The 19,016-nt window shown below is 39.8% G+C and overlaps 1 protein-coding gene across 1 annotated transcript in view; it reads right to left on the bottom strand.

Moving 5' to 3' along the window:
* CNR1 (cannabinoid receptor 1) overlaps window positions 1-14,307 on the bottom strand; it is a 178,366-nt gene extending 164,059 nt beyond the window's left edge. Inside the window, exon 1 of the mRNA XM_073589592.1 lies at window positions 13,468-14,307. The gene's annotated coding sequence lies outside the window, so the exon portion shown is untranslated. The remainder of the gene's footprint in view (window positions 1-13,467) is intronic.
* Window positions 14,308-19,016: the final 4,709 nt, after the last annotated feature.

Raw genomic sequence — 19,016 nt, 5'->3', positions numbered from 1 at the left:
TCTTCCCAGCCTGGTGCAGGGCTACAATTTTGTTTCTGGTGTCCCTTGACAGCTCTTTGGTCTTCACCATAGTGGAGTTTGGAGTCAGACTGTTTGAGGGTGTGCACAGGTGTCTTTTTATACTGATAACAAGTTTAAACAGGTGCCATTACTACAGGTAATGAGTGGAGGAAAGAGGAGACTCTTAAAGAAGAAGTTACAGGTCTGTGAGAGCCAGAAATCTTGATTGCTTGTTTCTGACCAAATACTTATTTTCCACCATAATATGCAAATAAAATGGAAAAAAAACAGACAATGTGATTTTCTGGATTTTTTTTTCTCAGTTTGTCTCCCATAGTTGAGGTCTACCTATGATGTAAATTACAGACGCCTCTCATCTTTTTAAGTGGTGGAACTTGCACTATTGCTGACTGACTAAATACTTTTTTGCCCCACTGTATATCTGTCATCTGAAACTATGGGTACAATTTTGAGGTGAGACCTTTGCTATAGGCAAGACTGTTGATCACTTCTTTTGAGTTTGTTTTTAACTCACTCATATCTTAAAATAGATATAAGCGTTATGCATTAGATATCATTTATTTTTACTCTAAATACTACCTGATCTATTTGAATTAATATTTTTCTGCAAAATTAGCTTTTGTAATATTAAAAATTCATCCATTACATGACCTACATTCTGCATTTTTCATTATTGTTTACTTTATCCATAAATTCAAATTTGACAAATCATGCAAATTTTCAAAGAAAATTTGATTTGCAGTAAGGATATTTACTCTTGTGCAAATCTTTCTTACACTACATGGAATCCAAGACAGACTTAATGATGTTCATATCAGGGCTCTGTGGACACCACATTATCACTTACAGGTCTCCCTGTTCTTCTTTACTCTGATGATAGTTCTTAATGACACTGGCTGTATGTTTCGATTCATTGTGCTACTGCACAATGAATTTGGAGATAATCATATGCAGGATACCAAGAAATTGGCATTGTTGTGGATCATAGTCACATTGGTTAGGAAAACTTAGTGCAGCAAGTGAAAGATACATTATTCCTTCAAAATCAGGATATGTCCATGAGTACCCAGCAATTAGTGGGAAAAAGCAACATCCATCTATTGTTCAGAGAACTCTGACTAGACATGGTCTTCATGGGAGAACTGTGGCCAAGAAAACTATACCTTTGATATAGAAACAAGGCCAGGTGAATCAAGTATACATGAAAATACAGAAACTGGGTGAAACAAAATGGTAGCAAGTGCACTGAATTGATTGGTCAAAATGTGAAATATTTGGCTGTAACAGAAGGTCGTTTGCTCATCAATTTGTTGGAGAGCCGTGCAATAATGTGTTTACAGTAACAATGAAGCATGGTGGAGGTACCTTGCAATCTTGGGGCTGTGTTTCAGTGAATGGAGTTAGCAATTTGGTCATGATTAATGGTGTACTAAAAGCTGAGAAATACATGCAGATGCTAATCAACAATACCACCTAAAGAGGTAACATTATCAAGACTGTTTTGTGATTACATGAAGAGAAAGAAAAGATTCCACACGTTCACATGTACAGAAGATCTCTCTGGTTAGACTTCTCTTCTGTTTATACAGTTTGCATTTTGTTAGCTGATAAAAATAAATTATGAACATTTCTGTTTTTGAAAGCATTCTTCCTTTGCTGCATTTTACCCACATCTGCCTAATCTTTTGCACACAATATCCAAAAAAACAGTTGAGGCAGCAACATTATACATTTGGTGAAAAGGCTCCATATAGAAAGTCTAAATTGAGTTTGAATAGGTAAAGAGTGATTTAATCTTTTTCACTAGTGATGAGCGAATAGTGAAATATTAGGATTCGGGAAAACCGGCACAAATACTTTCTAATATCCATGTATTTGTACCGAACAATGGATCCAATGCAAGTAAATGAAAAGCCGACTTTTTTTCTGCTGGACCCAACAAGCAGGTCTGGGGGCATGAGTAAAAAGCTGAAATGCATGGGATAGATGGATAGATACAGATGAAAAGCTGGCAATTCATCTACCACGCACAGTAAAATCACAGTGTCATAGGATAGAATAGAATAGATAGAATAGATATTATATACACATAAAATAGTTAGATGTATAGATGTCAGTGACACAAATATATACACTCACTGGCCACTTTATTAGGTACACCTGTCCAACTGTGTGTTAAGACTTAATTTCTAATCAGCCAATCACATGGCGGCAACTCAGTGCATTTAGGCATGTAGACATGGTCAAGACAATCTCCTGCAGTTCAAACCGAGCATCAGTATGGGGAAGAAAGGTGATTTGAGTGCCTTTGAACGTGGCATGATTGTTGGTGCCAGAAGGGCTGGTCTGAGAATTTCAGAAACTGCTGATCTACTGGGATTTTCACGCACAACCATCTCTAGGGTTTACAGAGAATGGTCTGAAAAAGAAAAAAAATCCAGTGAGCGGCAGTTCTGTGGCCAGAAATGCCATGTTGATGCCAGAGGTCAGAGGAGAATGGGCAGACTGGTTCGAGCTGATAGAAAGGCAACAGTGACTCAAATTGCCACCCGTTACAACCAAGGTAGGCAGAAGAGCATCTCTGAACGCACAGTGCGTCGAACTTTGAGACAGATGGGCTACAGCAGCAGAAGACCACACTGGGTACCACTCCTCTCAGCTAAGAACAGGAAACTGAGGCTACAATTTGCACAATCTCATCGAAATTGGACAGTAGAAGATTGGAAAAACGTTGCCTGGTCTGATGAGTCTCGATTTCTGCTGCGACATTCGGATGGTAGGGTCAGAATTTGGCGTAAACAACATGAAAGCATGGATCCATCCTGCCTTGTATCAACGGTTCAGGCTGGTGGTGGTGGTGTCATGGTGTGGGGAATTTTTTCTGGGCACTCTTTGGGCCCCTTGGTACCAATTGAGCATCGTTGCAACGCCACAGCCTACCTGAGTATTGTTGCTGACCATGTCCATCCCTTTATGACCACAATGTACCCAACATCTGATGGCTACTTTCAGCAGGATAATGCGCCATGTCATAAAGCTCGAATCATCTCAGATTGATTTCTTGAACATGACAATGAGTTTACTGTACTCAAATGGCCTCCTCAGTCACCAGATCTCAATCCAATAGAGCATCTTTGGGATGTGGTGGAACGGGAGATTCGCATCAAGGATGTGCAGCCGACAAATCTGCGCCAACTGTGTGATGCCATCATGTCAATATGGTCCAAAATCTCTGAGGAATGCTTCCAGCACCTTGTTGAATCTCTGCCACGAAGAATTGAGGCAGTTCTGAAGGCAAAAGGGGGTCCAACCCCTTACTAGCATGGTGTACCTAATAAAGTGGCCAGTGAGTGTATATCTGTATATATATATATGTGTATATATATACAGATATATATATACAGTAGATATATATATATATATATATATACACGGTATAGGAATATATATAGTAATAGTCTAAGTACACAAAGAATAGGTAGATATATAGATGTCAGTGACAAATATAATTAGTAGAGTGTGTGTGCAGCTTACTGTACAAGTACTTAATTATTAAAAGGTTATTTTTCAGAAAAAAATGGCATGGGCTCCTGCATAATTTTCTTAACCAGCAGAGGGAAAGCCGATGGCTGGGGGCAGTTGTTTATAGCCTGGGAAGGGGGCAATACCCATGGAGCTTCCTAGGCTGTTAATATCAGTTCACTGCTCTATACTTAGCCTTTACTGGCTATTAAAATTGAGGACCCTCCAAAAAAATGATGTAGGGCCCCCCTTTAATTAATAACCAGCAAAGGCTATGCAGATAGCTGTGTCCTGATATTCATAGCCTAGGAAGGCAACAATATTTCTCACCTTTCCGCAGAGATAATCCATGTGTCCCATGGTGGGTATAGCTCTGCTACATCTAGATGGCAGGCTGCATGTTTGCATGATGCGACCATACAGCCTGACATCCAGCAAAGAAACTGAGCACCGTTTGCTACCACTGCCCAGTGTTTTGCAATGAACTGTTAGGACCTGTCTGTCATCACCGCGAGTGTGAGAAAGTTCTCATGCTCTGGGTGCCTTCAGAAAGCTCATGAGAGTTCACAGCCAATGAACTCACTTCACTTTTCTGATGTTAGCACAAGCACCGTTAGAAATTTTCCCACGGCGCTTCCCCATGTGTGTAATTTGTGTAGCAACCATGTGCTGCCCGTGTGCCACATCAGTATCCATGGTGTATGCCAGGGAAGCAGCGGTACAGTAAGCTCTGTTCCCCGGCACCTGGTGCTGAAGATGACTCAGCACGAACAGGGGAGAATAAGAGTTGTATTCAAGTGAGAACAATGACAGCAGATGGTGGCTTTTGGGACTATTACTCCCATCAGCTAACACCTGCAGCTGTTAATAACAATGACAGCAGGAGCGGCTGATGGGAGTATTCCTCACCTGCCACCTGCACTATAAATTAAAAAAATGGCATGGGTTCCCCTGTACTTTCTATAACCAGCCAGGCAAAACTGACAGCTGGGGACTGCAAACCTCAGCTGTAAGTGTTAACAAGGTTGGTTATCAAGAATAGAGGGGTCCCCATGCCATATTTTAAGTATTTAAATAACTTTAAAAATGGTGTGGGGACCCCCCCATTTTTGACAAGCAGACAGTTGGGGGCTGGTATTCTTAGGCATTAGGGGCCATGGATATTGCCTCCTCCCAGCCTAAAAATAGCAGCCGGCAGCCACCCATAAAAGGTGCATCTATTAGATGTGCCATTTCTGGCGCTTTGTCCGACTCTTCCCACTTACCCTGTAGCGGTAGCAAGTGGGGTTTATGTTTGTGGGGTTGATGTTACCTTTGTATTGTCTGGTGACATCAAGCCCATGGATTATTAATGGAAAGGCGTCTATAAGACACTGATCCATTACTAATCCTATAATTATATTGTAAATAAAGATACAGCCAAAATAAAGTCTTTAATTAGAAATAAAACAAACATAGTTTTCCATTTTTACAGTATTTAAAAATAACAAACATAGGTATACTCACCTAACGCCTAATTCCACTGTCTTTATTTACAATATAGCAATAAGAATTAAATATTTAAAAAATATGGGTGAGGACCACTCTATTCTTGATAACCAGACTTGCAGAAGCTGACAGCTGAGGGTTGCAGACCCCAGCTGTGAGTTTTGCCTGGCTGGTTATCAAAAATACAGGGGAACCCATGCCATTTTATTTAGTTATTCATTTACAGTGCAGGAGCCGACTAATGAATACTCCCATCAGCCGATCCTGATTTCTCTGTTGTTAGAGGCAGAAGGTATCAGCGGATGGGAGCTGTAGTCCCATCAGCTGACACCAGTGATCAGAGTTAAACTTTTCGATCACAGCTTGGGAACAGCGATCCTCTGAAATCATCACCGCCGATAAAAAGGGGTATTTGCCGCGCTGTCATGCTCATGACAACGTAACAAACACCCGGTGTTCGGGCACCCAATCACAGTGATTCCACACCAAAGATTGAAATAGCATTACTGTGACTGGCTGCAAATAAAGCGCCAAATACGCGGAGTGGGTCACTCGAATATACCGAGGTGAATACCAAATTACTTGCTGAGTAATGAATAGCCCGAATAGCGTACTATTCGTGCGAGTAACAAATAGTGCCGAATATATTCGCTCACCACTACTTTTCACCAATTGGATGTGCTGCATCATCTTTTCTCTGGATATTTTTGGAGAGATTACTGAGCTGGGTTTTAAAGAAACGAGGATCTGACAAAATTCAAGTTCGTTAAGTCATGCAAATTTTACCAAAAAATTCAATTTGCAGTAAGGATATTTTCTGTGAATTGAATATCTCTTATTATGCTCTGGGGTCTCCTCAGCCCCAAAAGCATAATAAACATAATATGTAACAAAAATTATACTGACCACTCACCTGTCTTGCTCATTTGTTGCTCTCTGCCTCTTGTTTAGCCCTGACAGCACACACTTCATTCTGCCTTTACAAGCTGCATCTCCTTGCTTGTTCAGTCTAGGCCGGGACTCCCGTCCTCTACCCGGCCTTGGAATTCACTGTGTGTGGCACAAACGTGATGTCAGAGAGACCTATGAAGCCTGATTGTAGCCAGAAGTCCCAGGCATGTGTAAACAGGCTGCAGCTACAAAGGAAAAATGAAGGGGCACTGAGGCAACGAGCAGCGCTGCCTGCTGTCTGGACCTATCTCTTCTGCTATTGCATCTTTGACCTGTTCAATCTTGGGTGAGACTTTCAGCTGCAACCAGACCTCAGAGTGATCTCTGAGGCCTGGTTGCAGCTGGAAGTCCTGGCCTTGAGTGAAAAGGCCTTAAAACATGGCTTGCAATAAGGGAAAGAAGCATCTCTAAGAAACTGACAGAGGGCAACAAGTAGAGGAAGGGTAAAACAAGTAAGCAGTGAGGTAAGTACAGGGTTTTTTTCTAATCTTTTGCCAGCCATCTACTGTTCAGCAAAATGGCGGCCAAATGGCCACCATTTTGCTAAATCCTTAAGCAGCAAATTTACAAAAATCCATGTTTTCAAAATGCTGATTTTTTCATATAATCCAGTTGAATTGAAATTCACTCTAATAAATTTGCTAACCTGTATTGGTTTCCCTTGTAGAATCTAGCACACACCAGAGATTGTGCTGCCTTTTCCTTGAATTAAGTAAGGAAAAGCATTGATTATCTAATGAGATTTCCATCTGCTGGATTTATTAGGCAGCAAATGGACAGTCTGTTCTTAATATGTTGAAGCAGAGAAATATTCAAACATAAAGATCTGTGCTTTTTTTTACAAGGGATACATTGAGATGGCTAAATAACTAGGTCAAATTCTTCAAAATTGTGACAAGTATTGTGGGGTGATCATCATATTCATTATTTAGTACAGAAGATTATCGAAGTGATCCATAAAGAATCCACTTTGAGTCAAATTTCCTGAATGCCCAGAGACTTGAACAGTTTTGATTTATATAGATTATCCCCCCCCAAAAAAGTCACAGATTTCTGAAGAGTCACAGAGTTGGCTAATGAAGTCTAGTGTTGCCAGGCAGTCTAGTGTTCCCCATAATGCCCTTCAGCTATCACATTAAATAGTCTAGCGCAGCCAATCAGGGCAGACTATCACAGCCAGTATAAAAGCTGAGAGCCAGCCAAGCAGCCCCACTTTATGCTTTTACAATGTAAGGATAGGAGGTCGGTGCGCACATCTAATTCGACATAAAGACAGAAAAAGTGCCAAATTGGATTGCGTTGTACTACTGCATTATTGTTGAAGCACATAGAAAATGTGAGTGGTTTTCAATCTGTGAATACTAACCCAAAGATTCCCAGTGATATAAGGAGATGCTGTACCTGTATAATTAGCATGACTGTGAAATTATTGATTTGAGATATATTGCAGTAAAAGAAGAGCACCTTAATAGCAGTTTTCTTTCAATCTTCACACACTGCACTTGCAAATAGGAGGGCAGTTTAATTCACTGTCCCCTAATTTTACTACTAAAGAAGAATCTTGAAACCTAGGCTTGTGTTTCACAGACAAAAAAATTGTCTTTTTTTAAATAAATATTTCCAGAATCGAGAAATTTAGACACATACAAGCCGCCTGAATTCAGCTATTTACCTCCAGTTACCATCTGTTTTCTCCTAGCAAGATAGGTTGGGATCAAATTGACAGTAAAGGGAATCTGTCATCAGGATTTTTCTATATCATCTGAGAGCAAAATAATTTAGGGAAAGAGAATCTGTTTCCAACCATGTATCCCTTAGATTTCTGTGTGCAGCAGTTCTGACACAACCAGAGCTTTTAGATGTAGAATGCAGCAGAGATCATAAAGCTGTCTCCTTCCACATCAGGCTCTCTTTGGTCTAATCACAAGGTGATAAAACCTATGCTATAAGACTATAAGTAAACAGCACCACACAGGATAATAAATGATACATCATTGAACTCTGTGTCTCAGCTTCTATCGTCTACTGTCTTCAGACTACAAAGATGTGTTCGCATTAGAGAGCTCAAAATTGGTTCAATACAATCCTAGGAGGCCTCTGAGTGTGCTTCCCCTATTCTTAGGGCAACTAGAGGCTTTGCAGTATTGAAACTCAAATCCTTTGGGAAGATTTGGCAAAGTTGGCATATTCAAATTTCAAACTTTTCGATCAACTCTATTTAGCATTTATCAACAGGGGTCCAAGGACGGAGAGGCATTAAACCCGCAGCAAGGTCAGGAGAACTCAAAGCTCATTAAAGGCCATCCAATCCATTGAGGCCCCATTTTACAACTATTAAGAAGGATCTGCAGAAAACATCTTAGTTGTAGATACTACAAGACACCTTCATGGGTCAGAAAAGTTGTTGTGGTGCAATGCGACTTTTAAAATATTAGGCTATTGCTTTTAATGTTATGGTTTCCATTACTATTACTGGAAGCACTTCACCATCTATTATACTAACAAAGCAGTTAATAATTTGAGAAAATAAAGTATTGTGATGAATACTAACAAAACATAGATTTTTTTAAATTTTTGATAGGGTAAAAAATATTGTTGATTCTAATAATATATTGTACATTATAACCTGACTTCATGTTGTTATTGCTATTTTGCAGTTTCCTTATACAGACTTAGGAATTATAAGCAATGAGTTTAACATAGAAAAAGCCAAATAGTTTCTGATAATGGCAAAAATGCGATAAGGGCTATGATGGATTATTATATGCTATGTTAATAGCTCAATTAAATGCCTGATTGGTATGTAAAGCACAAGTTAACTGAGAACACATGCCACTTATAAAACCAGAAATCCATAGAGAAAATGTCCCCTATAAATCACGAATGTCTTTAGCATACATCTTCAAAATGATGATCAGTCAGGGACGAGCCATGATGCCTATAGATAAAGGCATTCACTGTTGATGCTCCCAATCACAGTACTGTAAATGATCTATCTATAGGAATATCTCTGTTTTGCTTATTGATTAGCAAATACGCTCTCTAAGTAAAACTATGCTTACATAAGAGATACTGTTTACCCCCCATATTACATGGCTGAAGTCGAATTGTGGGATCAAATGACTGTTTCTATTGCGTTTCAATGATTTCAGGTTTTCCGCCCGAGGGTTCAAAAGCAACATATTGTCACATACATGCAGTCATACATAGAATATCCAATGCTTGCTCCCCTGATGCAGAGTGCAGTAATTATTAAGCAGACACATAATCCCTTGCTTCCTGCGTGTGAGCCGTGTTTGTATTACTATGACTACTAAACTTAAAGATATCACACACAAATATATATATATATATATATTCGTACATGTGTGTATAAATACACACATATTAGTAAGGTACAATAATACATAAATACATATTACTAAAGGTAGCTACAATAATAGTTGCATCAATTTACCTATCAGGTTGTTTTATGACAAGTCCATAAGACATCATTCTGTTCTATCATTTGACATATTATATCTTCTGTTTAGCATCTTGATTTTATTGACTCAGAATCTGTATCATCATATTTTCCTTGTAGGTTGCAACAAACAAAGGAGCAAAATTAGGATTTGCAAACAAAAATATTGATAATTAAAAATTCATGCCATACTCATTATTGTATTCCTTCTAACAGCAAGAGAATCACTCACACCCACTATGTGTATTATTCACTCTTCCCGTAGGCATTGTCATGGCAAAATCCACAGGGACTATTACGGCTTCTTCTTCTGGCAGTTTCAAAACAATATGTAAAATTATAGTGATCAAGAAATTAGGAAAGCCGTGACTGATAGGTAGGATAGGCAGTACTATTCTATACTATTCTTCCATTTATACAATGAATAGAAAAAAGAACATATTCATAGGTTCGCCAAACTCCTCTATAGAGGGATACTTTTTATTGCAATGGTTAGATTATAGTATTAATGAGAGAGGCCTTCTAACCTTGTGTCTCCTCGTCTAACAAAATATTAGTTCACATTGCCCGCAATGTCTGCCATTCAATATGTACTTTGTTTTCCCTGATTCTGCTTTTGGATTTACTCTTTGGAACGCACCAGAAAAAATGTTGGAGCTGGAGGATAAATAAAAAAAAAAATGATTAAAATTGATATGGAAACCTCATGGATTATTTTGTCTTGACCAAAAGGTATTGTTGACTCTTCTAGAAAAACAGCTAAAAAAAAAATACCCCAGATGTTGCTTAGATCGGTATTAAATCACAAAGTGTTGTGTCTAATTTTGGATAGCTATGGCTGTAAACCAAGAGCATTATGCTACCCCAGAGAGACATTATAAATGACTCTCAGGGGTAAGTAACTGATTATCAGTTAATGGACAATTTACTACAGCTCTGCTATATCTGTACATCCCTTTAGGATAAAAAAACTCACAAAAGTAACTGGTTTATTTTGCCTTTCTGTAGCTTTCGTGCCATTCTAGTAAGTTACTGTTGCAGACCCCAATAGATCTAGGGGGATATGGCACTGCTTTTCCTTGTGGAGGCTACTGGATGGTAAATGGAGTCTTATAGGCCAGGCAACACTCTCAGCGGAGCTAATAACACTCCCACATACCATATATATCAGTAAATGTTTTACAGTATTGGTGATATTTATTTGCATATTGAATTTTCATTTTGAATGACTAGTTAGTTCTTAGTATCTACATGTTTTTTAGCCAACCTATGTACCGGAAAGCCTATTTTATGGGAAGTCCACTATATACTACAGCAGCTATTCCTACTATCATAAGTAGACGGGAAATATTATTTATTGTTTACTGACATGTAACTGCATAAAAACTTTGGTGAACAAAAAAAGCAACTAATAAAGACAAGCTCCTAATAATCTATAGTATACCAACATTTTAAAAACCCTAGATTTCATAGGAAGTAGCACAGACACTCAATACATCCTCTAAAAAGGACCCAGTATGTGAAATTAATGTCACATGAACTGACTTTAGTTTTACTTACATATAAAGCAATTTACCAGTTTAAACAACTTTTTGCATTCGGCAAAGGGATAGTCTTATAAACTCTTATACTCTTATTTTTTAATCACAGAATACAGTCTTATTTATAGTTTTCTTTCTATATACTGCAAAGGGTTTTCCATTTCTTATTAGTATGATATTCGTAGAGAAAGCAATAGATATCTAATATCTATATTTATATCTGGTATTCCAATATTGGAGCTTTGCAGAAATTTTACACATCAGCATTGATATGGGACCCATAGCACGGTAATTAGCTTTATTGTATGGTGATGGTTAGGGAAGTTTGGAAAAACCAACGTACATAGATTATCTCGCAAGTCATATTGAAAAACCTAATATACATTGAATTGTATATTTGTTGATCACATAAACTCTCAGGCACAAAGTTCAAAGGTTGCATTTGAAATAACTGTAAAATAGAAAACCAAATAATGATCTTAAATGAGACAATCACTGTGTCAACTCCCCTCCCCGAAAAACTAACATTTCTCTTAACAGTAGATGATGAGGAGCATCTTTGTCAATATGTGTCTATCCGGATCACAACAGCTGCACCATGTATTCACATGTTATGCAAAAAAACTAATTATCACATTCATCACACGGGAACATCAAAAGCATACCCTGCTAAAGATGATCAGCACAACTACTGTGCACAGGTTTTACAAGGGGGTAACAAATGGATTTTATATCAGATATATAGTAAAACGCAACTTGTAAAAGGTGATGGAATTAATTCAATCTATCATTTATTAAGCTGGATGACAGGATAGGAAAGTAGTGAATTAGTGCTATAAGTCTATATACCATTAACACCAACAAATGTATACAAATTGAAAGCTATGTTATGTGAATTGATTACATATCATGATAGTTTTTAGCCCCATCAGATGCCATTTATTGCCATGTAGTTAAAATACCACAGCTCACCATAACATTATCATTAGCTTATTATTTAAATTCCAAACAGTAGTTGACCAAGGTAGAGTGAAGGCTTATGACATTTATTCCAGGGAAGCATTTAAAGCCTCAGAGAATATGGATTACATGTTAACCGAAAATACAATTTTATGATAATTTAAACATAAATTGTATGTCAATAAATAAAAAAAGGCCATTTTAAAGAGCAAAAATGAAGTTATTGCATAAATACAAAACTTAATAATGTTTCCAATGTTGAACATTACACATAATACTGGACATCAGGGCAAAGAAAGGCTCTGCTTTACGAAACATATATTGAATTTGTACGTAGAACCAAGCGCTACAGATGGTATTAACAGCATAGCTTCATAGTTATTACCTCTCACATAATATATCATGTCACAGTCTAGAAAACCCAGCAAAGCAGGTCAGCATATACCTCTATTGGTGTCTCTAAATTATGACAAATACTATATGTATATATATATATATTTAAAGAATTTTCCTTGTCCTTCAGTTTCAAAGTTCATGGTCCTAAGCCCCGATCCCTTCTAGAACCCAGCCCCACAGCCTTGATCAAACATTTATGTCAGTTCTCAGCTTATAGAGGTGTGAATCGAATAGGACGAACTCCACAGACTTCACTGTGGAAGCAAGACTCCTTTCTGAAACCTCCCATTCACCAGTTACTAACAGATGCCCAATCAAGACATTTCAGCTAAATCTACAATATTCCAATCTGTCAGGAGGAAAACATGCCAAACTCTGGTGAACGTGTTCTAGGATTGCTTCAGACTTGATCGCTGTGCTCCATGCATATTAGGGATTAATATGAAATATATCATAGTAAATTGTAACCTGAAATGGAAGAGGAACCTTTACCTTTTCCTTTGTAATCCTCATATGACAGTAACAATTGTACTCAAGTGTTGTCTGCAGTTCTCTCTGCTTGTCTTGTCCTTGACTCCTTCATTATGTGTCATATTAATAATGCAAGATATCTTAGATAACCTCTTTTTCTGGAAAAGACGCCCAAAATCTACCTAATAATATCTGATATTGTGGTTTAGGTTGTAGATATACAAAATATATCACACCCAAATAAATAAATGTACTCTTTTGCTTGTTTAGAGTGATCAATATTTATACAAGGCATGTAAGATTACATAACAGAATCCTTACCAATATGTGTATATAGATATGGATATGGCTATATTGATCTATCTATCTAGAAGAGACACATGGAGTGAAATCATCCCCAGATAAAAGGAATGTGAGGGAATGTCTTTTTAATCTAATATTAATGGGCTGATTCTCATCCAGCTCTTCTGCTGCTGGTAGCATTCTGCTTGTCATTTCCATCCAGCTGAATAGAATTTTAATGAAAATCAAAAAGTTTCTAATCTGTAACATGTTTCCTGATAATCATACAAGAGCAATCTGAGATCAAACCCACTCCGAACAGCAGCAGCACATGGATATGGAGGTCATACATGATGAATGAGCAGCTCTTACCCCTGTTCACATGTCAGTGTCTGGAGCCCTTCTCCATGTATGATGCTCCTGTCCCTTGCTTCAGGCTCCAGCTCTCCTTCCAGCAGGGCTCTTTTGATCCACTTGCAGGGCTCTGCGCTTGAGCTTTTCGCGCTGTCCACTAATGTGGTGCTGAACTGCTGCCCCCCAGAGGAAGCACTGGAAGGAGATGCCACAGAGCAGTGCCCCGGGCACAGACCTTAGTTATAGCACAAACACTACTCAGCTCACTGGGTGAAAGCAAACGATGCCCACAGCTCTGGTGAAAAGACAAGGCGTCGTTCTCCACTTCATGTATCTGCACTGGAGATCTGCTTCAGCTCAAGTCACACACCCTGCTATGTGGGATTGCCTGGCACTTGCTGGCATTCATGTTCTGAGTCGCCTGTGTCACTGACACTTGTGCTTGCCTGCTGTTTGCTTGCAGCTGATTTGCTCCCCTCTGCTCAGCCAGCTCCCTCCTTCACTCCCAGCTCCTCTCGTCTGCTTTGTGTTTTTCCTTTTGGTCCCAGTGCTCTCAGGTCCCATTTATCAAGCTGCTCTTCATCACGTGTTAATCTGTTTTAGTTCTGGCACCGTCACAATCACTAGCACAGACTGCAATACCAAGTACTCTAGGAGCTGTGTGAGGCATTGGGAGAACAGGAGCCTGGACAGTCACAGCACTACACAACAGGAACACCCATCCCAAAGCCGCCTCCAATAATCAGCTCCCACGGCCTGAAGTTGGCATGCCCTGCCCATGCAGGAGTACTCCATTCTATTTACCCTGTGCATACTCTATCACAAGATGACTAATGCTAGCAAGGACCATAGATAGGAATATACAGTAAGGCTCTGCATGCCTACAGAAGGGCACAGTCATCCTTCTAGGCACTACACTTCGTTTATTGCCTTCCTTGGATGCAATACACAAGTGTTCTCATTACTCCCACACATCCCACCCATCACTGACACTAGTGCATCCTATAGTGAGCATCCCCTCCCCCAGCCCTCGTCACACATGAACCTTTTCATAGAGAGACTAAGGTATGACCTATACACATAGTCCCCCAGACACTCCGACTTCTCAGAGCTCATCACGTCAGCCATCAGTATGTTTAGTGTGTGATTTTTGGCTGTTCCTTATATGTGTTGATATGTCCTAATCAGCGGTATTGTTTTTGTTACTGTTGTACCTTACACTTGTTGTTACTCAGTGCATGTTTTTTTCCATTTATATATCTGTGAAGATTCCTGAAACCTGTAGGCACAATATGACTGGATTCTACAGCTCTTTTTGGAACACTATGGTGGCGGAGAGAGCTGTAGTATCCAGCCATATTGTGCCTATAGGTTTAAAAAATAGAACACATCTTCACAGAATCAGTATCAGATGTAAAGTCTCCAAGAGGAGCGCTTATAGGGAGATTTTACTTCTGAATCCATAGGGCACTGATTCTGTGAAGATGTGTTATATCTCTAAAATCTGCAGGCACAATAAGGCTGGATACTACAGCTCTCTCCACCACCATAGTGTTGCAATCTATACATACGTGTAGCAAGACTTTACTTCTGCAACCGATGATACTGATTCTTTGCCAATTTGACACTTCATGACATTGATCATCTACTTTCTCTGAAACAGAATTAGGTCGGACGTTTGTCATGTCCTATAATTGAGCGCATCTGTTTACTCTGTGTCGTAACAGTAACATTCAGATTACAGTGGAAATGTGAAGTTGCCATAAAAACGACTCTAGCTATTAGGCTTCCAGAAAACTGCCAATGCAGTTCACCACAAAACTGACAGAGGGCACACCTCTTTAGAATAACCTAAAGCCTCTCGTAATTTACTTTTAATATTTTTATGAACCATTCTTCAATATGTTTCTGTATTGCAAGCAAGTGATTAGAAATAGCCAGTTTCACAAACTAGTTGTCATATCAGAATGACTTGTAATTATAGTTAACCAAATAAAGATATTTTAAATAAAAATTGCTTGGATTCTAAAGTTTTACTTTGAAATGGCATTCCACTTTTAGACATTTAAGGTGTAGCTTATGCCATAAAGGTCAGATACAGGAGGTGTAGATGCCCACACCTACTCCAGAATGGGAAGTATACTTTTCTGATTTCATTAAGCACACTAGGGTGCATTCATAAGGGTTGTCGAGTGGTGGACAAGCCCTTTAAACCTTCTCTCATCTGATGTGGCATTTACTAGCTGCCACATCAGGATAAGGATTTGGAGAGGTGTGCGCCTGCTCAACTGTTTCTGTAACTCCCGCACAGAGGAATTAGGATCCAGTCTTATCACAACCTTGGGTGAGGAAGGATGATTGTTCTTTTTAAAATATATTGGATCTTGCCTTTTGGGACTTAAGCTGGCCTTCCACTTGAGAAATTTATGATCAGAGCACTTTCAATTAACAGGGAAAATGATTGTAACACCTGGGGTTTCCTATGCCCTATCATTCAAGTAAGTGAAGTGCTTCATGATATTGCTGCTTTCAGTAGGATTTACAGGTTGATTCACAGGTATGCAAATATAGTGATTAAATAATGAAGAGAACCTGCCACCAGTTGTACCTCTTGTTTTATTCCTGCTGCTCCCCTGAGCAACATATGTATATATATATATATAAACGGTATATATATGTATATATATACTGTATATATATATATATATATATATATATATACTGTAGTGCAGCATAGTTGGTGCAGTGCAATAGATAGGCAGGGGCCATATGAAAGTTCAAATCAAATGTCCAAAGAAACTCACAACTGGAAAAGAAATGGTATCCTCCGGATTGAAGTCGGGGCATCAAAACAGTACGTATCTGAGTCCAATTGCCGTGGGCGACTGCACCACCGTGTAATAATGCTGAGGGGGTGCCAGGCATTTGCTTCCCTTGGCTCTGTGTTACTGCGCACCTAAGCTGGATGTGGAAGAGCCACCTGCTCTGCAATTTGCAAAAACCAATACTGACCCACCCAACCCTTGCTGCAGATTTTTAAATAGAGTCTGTGGTTAGGGGCCACTTGTAAGACCCGGTCTGGAGGGAGCAAACCGCCCCACTGCCATCCTGTATTTTGCTCCAAAAATCACAGGACTGCGACTTAAAAGCTGTTTGATTATTTTCATCTAATTTCCATGTATTTTGGTGTGCAGAAAACAAAAAAAATATTGAAAAAAATACTGGACGTCAGGATTTGACACAAGATGCAAAATTATCTTCAAATTTAGTAAATTTTTCTCAATTTTTGTTTTTTTTATCTTAGGGTTTTGAAAGTCAAAATTACTATTAATTAATTCACATCAATGCATTGAAGATATACAATGCCAAAAAAAAATAACTTTCAAAGAAAAGAACTTGCAGAGTGATCTAATGAAACCAGCATCAACAAGTTGCAAGCTGAACAAGCGGGCTCTGACAGGCCCGGGCTTGTTTCAATTGTTTTATCTTGGTTCTCGCCTGTTCACACTTTTTAATCTCAGTTCGTGTTAGCTCGTCATATTCAACCGTGTTTCCCAAAATTAGCATTATGGCTCAGCGGAAGTGTATTAATTCGCCTGACAGTTTCTGTTACATTTGTGGTGAATATACAGTGTTGAAGCAACAGCTGAATATTACAGACTTTGTGAAAAAAGTATACTCCGCATATTTCAGACTAAAGCTTGGAGATCAAGATAAAGCTTGGGCGCCTCATAAAGTGTGCAAACGGTGTGTTGAGGACCTCCAAAATTGGTTCAAGGGTAAGAAAAAAGCTTTCCGTTGTGGGATTCCTATGGTATGGCGAGAGCAAAAGAACCATATTGACGATTGTTACTTTTGTTCATGCGATGTGAAAGGGTATAATTCAAAATGGAAGCATTCCATTTCATACCCCAATATTCACTCAGCAATTCGTCCCATCCCCCATGGCACAGATATACCAGTACCCAAGGCCCCTGCTACCTAGGAAGAGATAACTTGCTCTGATGAAGGTGGAGTCATACCTGAACCAGATGATGAATCATGTTCTGACTTTGAAGATGATACAAGACCAAAATTGTTTTCCCAGGAGGAGATGAATGATTTGGTAAGAGACTTGAATCTTCCCAAAGATGCCGCTGAGTTACTCGGATCAAGGCTCAAAGGCAAGAATTTATTGTTGCCAGGAGTGTCTTTTTCATGGTTCAGAGATCGTGAAGACGAGTTTGTTCCTTACTTTGCCCAGGAAGATAAGTTGGTTTATTGCATCAATGTAGAAGGTTTGATGGGTCAATTCAAAATCCAATATGATTCAGCGCAATGGCTTCTTTTTATAGATTCTTCAAAAAGAAGTCTCAAAGTAGTTTTACTTTACAACGGTGGTTTTTATGCTTCCCTCCCTGTAGGTCATTCCGTACACCTCAAGGAAACCTACGAGAACTTGGAATTGGTTCTTCGTAAACTTAAATATGAAGACCACGGTTGGCAAGTGTGAGGGGATTTGAAAGTCTTGTGCATGCTGCTCGGGCAACAAGCTGGGTATACCAGATACCCTTGTTTTCTGTGTCTATGGGACAGTCGAGACCGACAAAATCACTGGACCAAGAAGAATTGGCAGCTGAGGGTGCTCACAGTTGGTGAAAAAAATGTCCTCCGAGAAACTTTGGTTCCTCCCCATAAAGTTCTTCTACCACCTCTCCACATCAAATTGGGATTGATGAAGCAATTTGTAAAATCACTTCCAAAAGATGGAGAATGCTTCAAATACTTGGTCACCAACTTTCCAGGCCTCTCAGAGGCAAAAGTGAAGGAAGGTGTGTTCGTCGCACCAGACATTAGAAGGCTTATAGAGTCACGTCGCTGTCAGACTCAGGGCCTGCTGTTCTGGCTTCAGCCACTAGGAGACGCCGGACTGGCACGTCGCCGCCAGACTCGGGGCCTGCTGTTCCGGCCTCAGCCACTAGGAGGCGCCAGTCTGTCATGTCGCTGTAAGACTCGGGGCCTGCTGTTCCGGTCTCGGCCACTAGGAGGCGCCTGACCGTCACTTCGCCGCCAGACTCGGGGACGGCTGTTCCTGCCTTGGCCACTGGGAGGCGCCATAGTTCGCCCGTGGGTGATGGTGGTGTGAGTGAAGGGGCTCCTGCGCAGGCATCTGGTGGGTGCAGGCTCCTCCCCTCTGTCAGTCATCAGGGGCTTACTGCATCAACATCTGGCCTAGTCCTGGGGCGGTCCTAATGACATCATCAGCCCAGGAACCTGTGAGAGATGACCTGATCCCTCAAATACCTTGGGACTGGTCTTGCAAGCCGCCGGATATATTCTTGGTTCCCCTGCGTGCTACTGTGTGATTTGCTATAGTTAACTCTGACCTCTGCCTGGATTTCTGACCATTCTATTGACTGCCATTTTTGTACCTCTGCCTCTCTCCCGATTTTTGACGCTGACCTTAGGTTGGATTCATGACCCTTCTTCTGCCTGCTGATTTTGTACCTTTGCTGCCCTCCTGGTTTTTTACTGACCTTGGCCCTGACTTTAGACCCTTCTTCTGCCTGCTTATTTTGTACCTCTGC

This window comes from Dendrobates tinctorius, unplaced genomic scaffold (genome assembly GCF_039654945.1).
Source record: "Dendrobates tinctorius isolate UK_male_01 unplaced genomic scaffold, ASM3965494v1 ptg000111l, whole genome shotgun sequence".
Classification (NCBI taxonomy): domain Eukaryota; kingdom Metazoa; phylum Chordata; class Amphibia; order Anura; family Dendrobatidae; genus Dendrobates; species Dendrobates tinctorius.
This window is presented reverse-complemented; position numbering and strand designations above follow the sequence as displayed.